Consider the following 12874-nt stretch of genomic DNA (forward strand, 5'->3'; position numbering starts at 1 on the left):
TGTAGAGTCCGAATATCAGCCGCCTATCGATCTTGATTCGATGAGGGATATTCGGTTGGTCAGTCGAGAGTAGCGTCGCCTGCTCAACCGGCATATAGTCGGTAATTATTTTCGGAATTGTCTGTTCATTTGGTGGGTCAGAGTCGGACATCGGTTGGTGTGTGTCGGAGATTGATTTATGTCACAAATTGACATAAAAAGTATCAATTAATATCTAAATTATCTAACTTTATTAAGAAATTGATACTTGTTATTATATTTTGCAGAAGAAGAGATCATCAATAGAAAGAACAAGGAAAGAGGATTCCAACGACGTAAATTTTATGCAAAACGGAGTTAAATTGACCCAGGAATTGAAGAATGAAAAAAGAAGACTCAATTGGGTCAAACCCGAATCAAATCAGATCAAAATTGATCAAAAATCAACTGATTTGGTGATCTGGTTAGCCGCCTGGTCCACAGCAATAGGCGCATGGACCATGGACCCATCGACGCACCATAAACCCCCCTAACAACCCTCTAAAACCTCTTAGTCCCACATCTAAAGTTTTGAAAACCTTATAACCCCCAAATGCCTATAAAAAGCCCCCAAAGGCCCTTGTTTTATATATTCTTCCTTCCGATCAAGCTTGTAACCCTAGATAGTGGGGTTTTTAGCTCTCTTCTCAAGCTTCGAGCTTTGAAATTTTTGTAATAAATTTTTTTTTATATAAAATCTTATTTTTATGCAATTTCATCTCTTTACATTATGCAATTTATTTTTCTTGCAATTAGGATAGTTTAATTTATGCAATTTAATTTTATGCAATTAGGTTAGTTTAAATTATGCAGTTTAAATTTATGCAATTAGGATAGTTTAATTTATGAAATTAGGGTAGTTTATTTTTCTGCATTTAAATTTTGCAAGTAGATTTAGATCATGTCTAGCTAAGCATCCCTTCTAGGGTTTGCGATGAAGCTAGATCATGAGTAGGGATTTTATATAGGGTTATTTCTTTTTCTTAGGGTTTCTTTTTCTTCCTCTTTTGCCAAGAATTTTTGATGAACTACAGTTGGGTCAGAGTCCCTTCATAGTTCATGCTTGATTCAGTGCATAGGAGGAGAAAATCCTAAGGGATCCTAGTTACTACTCCCCTGTAAAGAATCTTGATGGGTTATCGTTGGGCCTTAGTCCCTTCATAATCTATGCTTGGGAAAGACATGAGGAGTAGTCGTTAGGATCAATAAGAAAAATTCTAGGTAGAATTCTCTAATCTAGATCTAGTGGATTCAAAAACCTAGATCCTTAGTCTTATTGTCTTTAGCAAACAACTTTCGACTTTCGATTTTTGTTAAAGCTCGCTTGAGTATAGATTTGAAAATCATTTTTAAACCAAGTCTCTGTGGGATCGACCAGTACTCGCTGGTCGTGCTACTCTGCACACCGTGCGCTTGCGGTTTTATTTACAAATTTTAAGATTTGCACATCAAGTTTTTGGCGCCGTTGTCGGGGATTTGGCGTTTTAAATTATTTTCAAATATTTGTTCTTCGTGCTTTATAACTCTTTTTCTTTTTCCTTTAGGTTTCTATATTTAGTTGGTGATTGCTGGAAAACTCAGATACGCTTCTAATTTTTTTTTATTATTTTTAGTTAATTACTTTTCCTTTAGACCTAATCATTTGAATTTACTTAATCATAAAAAATATATATATATATAAAACAAAATAAAGATATTTCATAATCGTGAAGTAAAATATCAAAATAAAAAAAATTCTAAATTAAAATCTTTTACATTCTTGGTCATCTTGTTTATTTGCATTTGCATTTTCATAATTAATCTAAGGGCATCAACCCATTAACAAGATAAGGTGGGGATTTATTACCCTTCCTTAGCCCAAAAATCATCTCCATCATATTGCATTACCTAGACCTTTAATCTTAAAATCAATTAGACGTCAACCTTAAGGAATTCGAGCTCAATAGGACAAGGAACCCTAAGAGTTCTACCAAGTTTGAGTTGTTTGATTAGTTGGTGTCTAGGCAAGTCCCTGAGGGTGGTTTGTTAAATTGGTTCAGTTGCTGGCCTGGCCAACTCGTTTGGTGTCTAGAAAGGCAACAATGAGTGAACCTCCCACCTCTTATACTTACCTGGCTAACTAGTTGATCAATCTCCACTTGGAAGGCTTGAAGGGTCATCTTGGAACAAGTTAGGAGCTGTCTAGATTTAGGTTAACCCTAGGATAGATTGAGTTTAATTTATTGTTTCACTTGTTTGAAAAAAAAAAAAAATTGTATAAACATCGAGAACCGTACACCTCGTGTGTGGAGAAGAGTGTCGGGTCGTCTAGTTAGAATTGAGTCAATTCCTGTTGTTCCAATGGCTGAACCAATCCAACCCATGACCCTTAAGGATTTGTGTTATCCAGTTGGCTCCATCCAACCATCTTGTATCAGGTTGCCACAACCCACAGCTAACAATTTTGAAATCAAACCTCAAATCATAAATATGCTTCCAAAATTCACAGGATTAGAGGATGCTTATATATTTATTAGAGAATTTGAGGAGGTATGTGCAACCATGAAACTGCAATTAACAGAGGATGAGGTCAAATTTAGATTAATCAACTTTGCTCTTAAGGACAATGCTAAGAAGTGGCTTTATAGTCTGCCAAACTATTCTGTCACTATCTGGGAGGGCTTTGTGAGAATATTTTTAAAAAAGTATTTTTCCCATCATAAAACAGCTAGGATTAGGAATGAAATAAATCAATTTTACCAACTAGCTGGTGAATCATTTTGGAAGTACTTTGATCGTTTCAAGAATCTTTTGACCCAATGCCCACACCATGGAATAGAAACTTGGAGACTATGCCAGATCATCTATGAGGGGTTAGATTCAAACTCAAGAACCATGCTAGAGTCCATGTGCCAAGGCAATTTATGGACAAAGAAACTACTGAAGCTTGGCAATTCTTAGAAGACCTAGCCGAAAAAAATTTACAGTGGGAAACAACTAGGGAACCTGATAAAGCTACACCTTCAAGAGGAGGAATGCATCAAATTCAACCAACCCTAGCATTAGAGGCCAAGATTGCAACCTTAACACGTAGATTGGAAGCCTTAGAATTACAGAGACCAGCCAATGTAAATCAAATATCTGCACCCATGTGTAAAGGGTGCAATGCACCAGACCATGTCTTAGAAGAATGTTCCTACTCGAATGAGTGTGCACAGGTGAATGCCACCTATCAAGGACCATTGAACAATCCTTATGCACTCACATATAACCCAGGTTGGAGGAATCACCCGAATTTCTCATGGTCCCAGAATCCTAATGTAGGCAATCCAAATTTCAATCAGCAAAATCTAAGGTCCAACCTAGTAATGAACAACCCGCCAGGCTTCCATGATAATGACAAGAAAATTACTCTTTAGAGAAAAGCCTAGAAGCCATGATGAAGACACATACCAGCTTTATACAAACCACGGGTCAACTCATAAATAATAACACCCAAGCTATAGCCCGTCTGGAAATGCAAGTAAGTCAGCTGGCTTCGACCATTAGTGAACGAGAACATGGTAGGTTACCTAGCCAACTTGAGCCAAATCCTAGGAACCAAAATGGTCCACGACCCCAACAAGGAAACCAAGTTAATGGTGTAAATGCCATTCATACCTTAAGATCAGGAAAACAAATAGACAATAAGGTAGTTGCACTTGATGATATAGATGACTCATCTGCCGAGTCACCTTCTAAAACTACTACCTTTCAACCTCAAGCACCAGAAACTGAAAATTCACCTAGTCCAGTACTTAAAAGTCCTAGAGCTCCTTTTCCAAACAGACTGAAATCCAATAAATCTGAACATTTAGACAAAATTTTAGAGGTATTTAAACAAGTCCAAGTTAATATTCCTCTTTTAGATATAATCCATCAGGTTTCAACTTATGCCAAATTTTTAAAAGATCTCTGCACTAGGAAAAGGACAACTAATGTACCAAAGAAAGCATTTTTGGCTACAAGTGTCAGTTCATACCTATCTAGCCATGTGCCAATTAAATATAAGGACCCTGGAGCTCCAACAATTTCTTGTGTTATTGGAGAAACCAATATAAAAAAGGCCTTGCTAGATCTAGGAGCTAGTGTAAATATCCTTCCATATTCGGTGTATGAACAACTAGGATTAGAAAAACTTAACCTACTGGGATCACATTACAGTTAGCCGATAGATCTCTCAGGATTCCTAAGGGAATGGTCGAGGATGTTCTGATAAAGGTTGAAAATTTTATTTTTCCTGTAGATTTTATTGTTTTAGAGACTGAGCCAGTTGCGAATCCTAAAGGACATATACCTGTCATTTTAGGAAGACCATTCTTAGCTACGGCCAATGCTGAAATCAATTGTCGAAATGGTCTAATGAAGTTATCCTTTGGGAATATGACCATTGAGCTTAATGTTTTTAACTTAGAACAGGAATCCTCTTCTCATGCTGATGTCAATGTAGTCCAAGATGGTATTTATGAATCCATTGACATTAGTGATGATGAAGTCGACCTAGAGTCTAACCCTTGGTTAATCCATGAGTCTGAGGATGTCAATGAAATACTTAAAGAAAATCAGATTAATCAGGAATCGACACTTCCTACTGAACCAATCATTGAGATGGTGAACTCATCACCTAAACCATCGATAGAGGAAGCACCCATTTTAGAACTGAAGCCCCTCCCAGAACATCTCAAGTATGCATATCTAGGATCCAAAAAACTTTGCCTGTAATTATTGCATCAGACCTAGATCCCAAGCAAGAGGAGGAGTTATTGTCAGTTCTAAAAGCAAATCAAGAGGCAATAGGTTGGACCATAGCAGATATCAAAGGAATAAGCCCTTCTATAGTTCAACATAGAATATACTTAGAGGAAGAGGCTAAACCAACAAGAGAAGCCCAAAGAAGGCTTAATCCAGTTATGAAGGATGTAGTTAAAAAGGAGATTCTGAAACTCCTAGATAGTGGAATAATTTATCCTATTTCTGATAGCTCTTGGGTAAGCCCAGTTCAAGTAGTACCCAAGAAATCTAGGGTAACAGTGGTCCAAAATGATGCAAACGAACTTATCCCAACTAGGACCCAAACGGGATGGAGGGTCTGTATAGACTATAGAAAGTTGAATGCTGCGACAAGAAAAGATCACTTTCCTTTGCCATTTATTGATCAAATATTGGAAAGACTAGCCGGACAAGAGTTTTACTGTTTTCTTGATGGATACTCCGGTTACAACCAGATCCCCATAGCCGCTGAAGATCAAGAAAAGACTACATTCACCTGTCCATTTGGTACTTTTGTCTATAGACGAATGCCCTTTGGACTATGTAATGCACCGGCAACCTTCCAGAGATGCATGATCAGCATGTTTTCAGATATGATAGAACGATTTCTAGAAATTTTTATGGATGACTTTTCTGTTTTTGGCCTAACCTTCTCCGAGTGTTTGAATCACCTGCAATTAGTTCTAGAACGATGTAAGGAGAAGCACCTAGTTCTCAACTGGGAAAAATGTCAGTTTATGGTCAAACAGGGAATAGTTCTTGGCCATGTCATTTCTAAAAAGGGGATTGAAGTGGACAAGGCCAAAATAGATCTAATTGCAAGTCTTCCACCACCTAAATCTGTGAAAGAAATACGTTCATTTTTAGGTCATGCTGGATTCTATAGAAGGTTTATTGCCAACTTTAGCAAAATAGCACGTCCACTGACTAATCTTTTGGCAAAGGATACCAAATTTGAATTTACTCATGAGTGCTTGGAATCCTTTGAATTTCTAAAAAATACACTTGTATCAGCTCCAATCATTCATCCTCCTGTCTGGTCTGAACCATTTGAATTAATGTGTGATGCGTCCGATCATGTTGTGGGCGCAATCTTAGGTCAACGAATAAATAAGCTGCCTAGAGTGATATATTATGCAAGTAAAACCTTAAATGATGCGCAGCTTAACTACACCACAACTGAGAAGGAGTTCCTTGCCGTTGTCTTTGCTTTAGAAAAATTTAGATCTTATTTGGTTGGGACCCACACCATTGTTTACACCGATCACTCAGTCATTAGACATCTCCTAGCAAAGAAGGATGCCAAGGCACGCTTAATCAGATAGATTTTGCTCTTTCAAGAATTTGACCTAGAAATTAGGGACAAGAAAGGCACTGAAAATATTGTAGCAGATCATTTGTCCCGAATTCCAGTCGCACCATCTAGTGAACCACCCATCAATGAATCTTTCTCAGATGAGCAACTCATGTCTGTGTCTACTGAACCTTGGTTTGCTGATATTGTAAATTATTTAGCCATAGGTAAGATACCTTCTCATTGGACTAAGCAGGATAAATATAAATTCTTTGCCCAAGTGAAGTATTTCATTTGGGATGATCCTTATCTTTTTAAACAATGTCCTGATCAAATTATTAGAAGGTGTATCCCAAATAACGAAGTCATGAATATTTTATCTTTTTGTCATGATCAAGCATGTGGGGGTCACTTCGCGTCTAAGAAAACTGCTGCTAAGGTTCTCCAATGTGGTTTTTATTGGCCTAATTTGTTTAAGATGCTCATGAATATTGTAAAAGTTGTGCTCAATGTCAGAAAATGGGTCGAATCACCAAGCGACACATGATGCCACTCAACCCAATCTTGGTAGTTGAAGTTTTTGATGTTTGGAGGATCGATTTCATGGGACCATTTCCAAATTTCTTTGGAAATGAATATATTCTAGTAGCAGTTGATTATATTTCAAAGTGGGTAGAAGCAATTGCATGTAGAACACCCGATAGCAAAATGGTCATTAAGTTTCTTAAAAAAATATTCTCTCCCATTTTGGTATTCCTAGGGCAATCATTAGTGATCGGGGAACCCATTTTTGTAACCGACCTTTTGCAACATTGATGAAAAAGTATAATGTCACCCATAAATTAGCCACACCATATCATCCTCAAACTAGTGGGCAAGTTGAAGTGTCAAACCGACAAATCAAACAGATCCTGGAAAAAACTGTTAGTGCCAATAGAAAGGATTGGTCTTTGAAATTAATTGATGCACTTTGGGCATACCGAACCGCTTTCAAGACCAATCTAGGAATGTCTCCTTATAGGATTGTGTTTGGTAAACCATGTCACTTGCCTATTGAGATAGAACACAAAGCCATGTGGGCCATCAAACAACTAAATACAAATTTGAACGACGCTGGAAACCATAGGAAGCTTCAATTGAATGAATTAGAAGAACTTAGAAATGAAGCCTATGAAAATGCAAGGATATACAAGGAACGAACCAAAGCATTTCATGATCAATCAATTATAAGAAAAACTTTCAATATCGGACAAAAGGTGCTCTTATATAACTCTAGATTACATCTGTTTCCAGGAAAGCTTAGGTTTAGATGGACAGGACCATTTTTAGTAAAGGAAGTCTTTTCACACGGAGCTGTTGAGATTGAAAACCCAAGTAATGGTGTTATCTTTAAAGTTAATGGTCAGCGATTAAAACCATTCTTGGAATTACCTGTCAAGACTGTTGAAGATGCCATGGTTCTTTATGAACCAACTTATTCTGATTAAGTTGCTTCGAGGTTTGGTCTGACTGAAGACATAAAACTTAGCGCTTCTGGAAGGCAACCCAGCTTATTTAATTTCTAATACTTTCTTTGTTTTCAGTTTGCTTAGGACAAATAAATTAGATAAACTCCATTGGGGACAATGTCGGTCAAGTTGAGGGGAGAGCTTGAACAAAATCAGGTGTTATCATTTCCTTTTCCTTCCACTATGAGTTATTTCTTGCATTTAATATATTATGTAAAAAAATAAAAAATAAAAAATATATATATTTATATATGAAATAAATTAATCTATAAAAGAAATAAGAGTAAGTTAGAAAGTATTTGCTAATGTAGTGAGTCACGGAGAAGATTAGCTGGTTAGACTCTTGGTGGCTTAGGTCATTTAAAGACTATTAGCACTTCCAATTGCACATGCACACTAACAAGGTAAAATAGGTGTTAATTGTAAGGCCAATTAAGGATTTGAGTATTATTTAAATTAGATAATTTTTTCTACATCCCAATTGAAGAATTTGAATTTAAGGAAAGAGCTACCTGCCTGAAATAAAATGCAAAACACAGAGTAAATGTGGATTGCCCTAAGCCTAGTAACCGGATCTCTTCACCTAAGTCAAGTGTTGAGATTCGCATCAAACGGTGGTGGAAAGACCAGGATGCTCAGCAAAAAAAAAAAAAAACAGTGTGAAAGCTACCTTAGTTCTTTGTTTAATCTGGGGTGTATAGAAAATTAATCGAACTAAGTTATGAAAAATGATACAATTGGCCTGTACAAGTTAATACTGAAATACTAAGTTAGTTATCACTCACACAAGTGCTATAAAACTTTAAGTGTACTCTAAGAAAGCTTCTAAGTAGACTGACTACCGATTCTAATTCGAAGCTCATTACTTAGTAATACTAGAAAACTTCTTAAATTTCGATCTTAAATTAATTTGCAAAGGAAGAATCTTTTTGGAATATGATCTTATTTTGGTACATTGCTAAGGGACTAGCAATGATTAAGTTGGGGGGTGTGATTTATGTCACAAATTGACATAAAAAGTATCAATTAATATCTAAATTATCTAACTTTATTAAGAAATTGATACTTGTTATTATATTTTGCAGAAGAAGAGATCATCAATAGAAAGAACAAGGAAAGAGATTCCAACGGCATAAATTTTATGCAAAACGGAGTTAAATTGACCCAGGAATTGAAGAATGAAGAAAGAAGACTCAATTGGGTCAAACCCGAATCAAATCAGATCAAAATTGGTCAAAAATCAACTGATTTGGTGATCTGGTTAGCCGCCTGGTCCACAGCAACAGGCGCATGGACCATGGACCCATCGGCGCACCATAAACCCCCCTAACAACCCTCTAAAACCTCTTAGTCCCACATCTAAAGTTTTGAAAACCTTATAACCCCCAAATGCCTATAAAAAGCCCCAAAGGCCCTTGTTTTATATATTCTTCCTTCCGATCAAGCTTGTAACCCTAGATAGTGGGGTTTTTAGCTCTCTTCTCAAGCCTCGAGCTTTGAGATTTTTGTAATAATTTTTTTTTTATATAAAATCTTATTTTTATGCAATTTCATCTCTTTACATTATGCAATTTATTTTTCTTGCAATTAGGATAGTTTAATTTATGCAATTTAATTTTATGCAATTAGGTTAGTTTAAATTATGCAGTTTAAATTTATGCAATTAGGATAGTTTAATTTATGAAATTAGGGTAGTTTATTTTTCTGCATTTAAATTTTGCAAGTAGATTTAGATCATGTCTAGCTAAGCATCCCTTCTAGGGTTTGCGATGAAGCTAGATCATGAGTAGGGATTTTACATAGGGTTATTTCTTTTTCTTAGGATTTCTTTTTCTTCCTCTTTTGCCAAGAATTTTTGATGAACTACAGTTGGGTCAGAGTCCCTTCATAGTTCATGCTTGATTCAGTGCATAGGAGGAGAAAATCCTAAGGGATCCTAGTTACTACTCTCATGTAAAGAATCTTGATGGGTTATCGTTGGGCCTTAGTCCTTCATAATCTATGCTTGGGAAAGACAAGAGGAGTAGTCGTTAGGATCAATAAGAAAAATTCTAGGTAGAATTCCCTAATCTAGATCTAGTGGATTCAAAAACCCTAGATCCTTAGTCTTATTGTCTTTAGCAAACAACTTTCGACTTTCGATTTTTGTTAAAGCTCGCTTGAGCATAGATTTGAAAATCGTTTTTAAACCAAGTCTCTGTGGGATCGACCCATACTCGCTGGTCGTGCTACTCTGCACACCGTGCGCTTGCATTTTATTTATAAATTTTAAGATTTGCACATCAGAGATCGATCGGTTTATGGATGTCGGTCGGTTTACTCTAATAAGTGATAAACTTATCTCAAGAAAGTAGATGGACTCTCTTGACATCCCCATTTTATCTATAGATAGCTCTCAAACTTCTCAACCTCATCAATGACGGATTTTGGTATAATAGTACCAGCCATGGGATAAACTAGTGCAAGTATATATCACAATCTTAATAAAGGTGACCCTACTTATCATGGAAAGAAATTTAATTTCCAACCTATCATGGATGCTTTGTTCCAAAGAGCTACATCTGCCTTGCTCAATCTTCTTCCTAAAATGGAACTATAAAATACTGGCATAAGCTGCAATGATTTGATCATATCTTAAAGATTTTCTTGATCTCATGATTTGTGGGTAGATTAATACTAGAGCTGAATCTAATAGCCTACTTATATTGGTTCACTCGTTGACTAGATGCATAATAGTAGTTCTCCATAATCACCTTAAGTATCTCCACATTTGATTTCATTGCACAAATGAGGAAGAGACACTCATCGACAATAAATAGATAAGAAATCCGACAGGCAATGGAAACTGTTCAATGGGAGTATCCTTGATCGTAATTGCAAAGAAGGGGTTCAATACACACTTATAATTCCACTTCATCCAATCATCATAAAAATCCAATTGCTTGAGGGCATAGGTTAAGATGTCCCATCCGACAAGATCTTAAGCATGTTCTATGTCAAGTTTTATGGCCATGCAACTCTACCAAGTAGAGGCCTTCTCAACGTCATGCATAAATTCTGGAGTAATAAATATATTATTGTATATGTGCCTTTGGTAAATGCTCTTATTTTGAATTGATCAATGAAGTTTAGCATTAGCTGCATCCTGCTCACGATGATTGTAGCAATAATCTTATACAAGATGGAAAGACCAATAGATCTAAAATAAGTGGGTCCAAGCACATTGGGTTTTTGGGAATTAGGGTAATAAAGATGTCCCTCCAAGCTTGAGGCATAGATGGCATCATGAAAAATTACTTGATAGCAAGAACAATCTCTTCATGCATGATCGACCAGAACTTGTTGAAGATGGAGGTGACCATCCATTTCTACTGCCTTGTCACCAAACATGGAATTAATGGTTCCTGCAATTTCCTTTTAGTCAGTTGATCCACTAGTAAAGCATTTTTAGAATTTCCTCCACCAAAGAAAAGCATTTTTGGAATATCAAAGAGATTGGTCTGGAGGAGCGAAGAAGTAATTTGATCCCTTATTAGAATTAGTGGTCCATCTGGATTTGAAGAATTCAAAGATTCGCTTCTTATGATTTAGGTATCATCAATTACCATACCATTATTCTTTTAGTAATGGACCATTTTTTCTGTGTCTTCGAATAGCTGTGGACTGGGAAGAGAACTTTATGTTGTTATCACCTTCTCAGATCCACACCACCCTTGATTTTTGCCTTTAGAAGATCTCATGTTAGCACAATAAGGAATGATGTGGGGACAAATTTGCATGAAGAGTTGATAGATCCCCCTCAAATAGGTTGCCCAACCGTTCTTCTTCAAACCCAAGGTCTGAAATGTTAGACTCCACCTGCTCCAGCTTCCTAAAAATATTGCCCATAGCTTGTCGGTTCTACCCTTCAAACACCTTTGTGTGAGTTTATTTTCTAGGGTGCTTAATACACAGAATCATTCCCTACCAGCATATTCCATGCACCTATTTTCCCTTATGTCAACTCTATATGGTATTTCACTGAACTGATGTGACCATAAACTAAACCAATTCTGCTTAATGTTTTTGCAATGTACAGACAAACCTAGGGTGCAAATGAGTCAGATCATATATGATCACGAGTGACCCCAATCTGATTTGATTTCTTGATCGGGTACTAATATTGAATCCAGACCCAATCCAACAGAAGATCGGATCGGGCCGAATTGGTCCACAGCCAATATGTTTGATCCAATGAGTCATTCACATTGGGTCAAGTTCGTGTACAACCTATCCCCAATATGAAAAATTCATATTCGGATTGGGTCCCAATCATGTTCGGATCAGATGCAGACCATTATATTTTAATTACCATATAGCCAACTACTATTAACCACAAAATGGACAATAAATAATATTGCTTTCAAAATAAATTAGGATATAAAGATAATTTAAAACATATCTTTGTATTAAGAATATTACTCATAAAAGTCTTAAATCACAACTTAGAGACTCAAATGGGTTCGAATTTTAACAGTATAGCGGGTTCGGATTAGATCGGGTTATAGAGTAGAAGATCTGAAATTGATCTAAAAATCAAACAAGTCAGGCCCCAACTCAATAAACCAGATCCAACTCTACAAATGAAATGGATTTAATTTTAGAATTCGATCTGACCTCATGGATCTTTTAAAGTCAGTCGGATCGGATTGTATCATAGATCGACCTAACCCATTTGCAACCTTAGATGAACCAAGATATAAGCTATCTTGATCATTTTGTGCAAATTCTTTATTATCATCTAGATAATGGACCTAATATTCAATGGACACAAGTAACTAAAATGGTCAAAATGAATGCCATTGACGAGGGAGTCCTTACGACGCGAGAAAGCTGTTTTATTTATTTTATCTACCCATCTATTTGCTTATTTATTGCTTAAGACATGTCAACAACTTATTACAAGCAAAAAAAGAAAAAAAAAAGCTAATATACTAATTGTAACAATAATTGCAATGTTGCTATTTACTAAAAAGTAGCCATTTTCCTGAAAAATCTCTCAAAGGAAGAATTTTCCGTAACATATCATGAATTTACTTTCTATATATGGAACTCCCAAGCGAAAGATGATTACTGATAACTGCTAACCCAAATTATGAACATCCTCAAACGCACCAAACCTTCTTTAATATGGAAGCACTTATTTGACTTAATAAAATGGTGCAATCTTAATGCTTACAGCAGCTTCGACATGGACCATGACTACATGCAAGCCCCTAGCACATGA

At 36.3% G+C, this 12874-nt stretch overlaps 1 non-coding gene across 1 annotated transcript; it reads right to left on the reverse strand.

The window, feature by feature from the left end:
• Positions 1-2727: 2727 nt before the first annotated feature.
• Positions 2728-2834, reverse strand: LOC140855915 (small nucleolar RNA R71). Its single transcript, XR_012139358.1, has one exon. It is a non-coding gene; the product is annotated as a small nucleolar RNA R71 (small nucleolar RNA).
• Positions 2835-12874: the final 10040 nt, after the last annotated feature.

This window comes from Elaeis guineensis, chromosome 2 (genome assembly GCF_000442705.2).
Source record: "Elaeis guineensis isolate ETL-2024a chromosome 2, EG11, whole genome shotgun sequence".
NCBI classification, from domain to species: Eukaryota; Viridiplantae; Streptophyta; class Magnoliopsida; order Arecales; family Arecaceae; genus Elaeis; species Elaeis guineensis.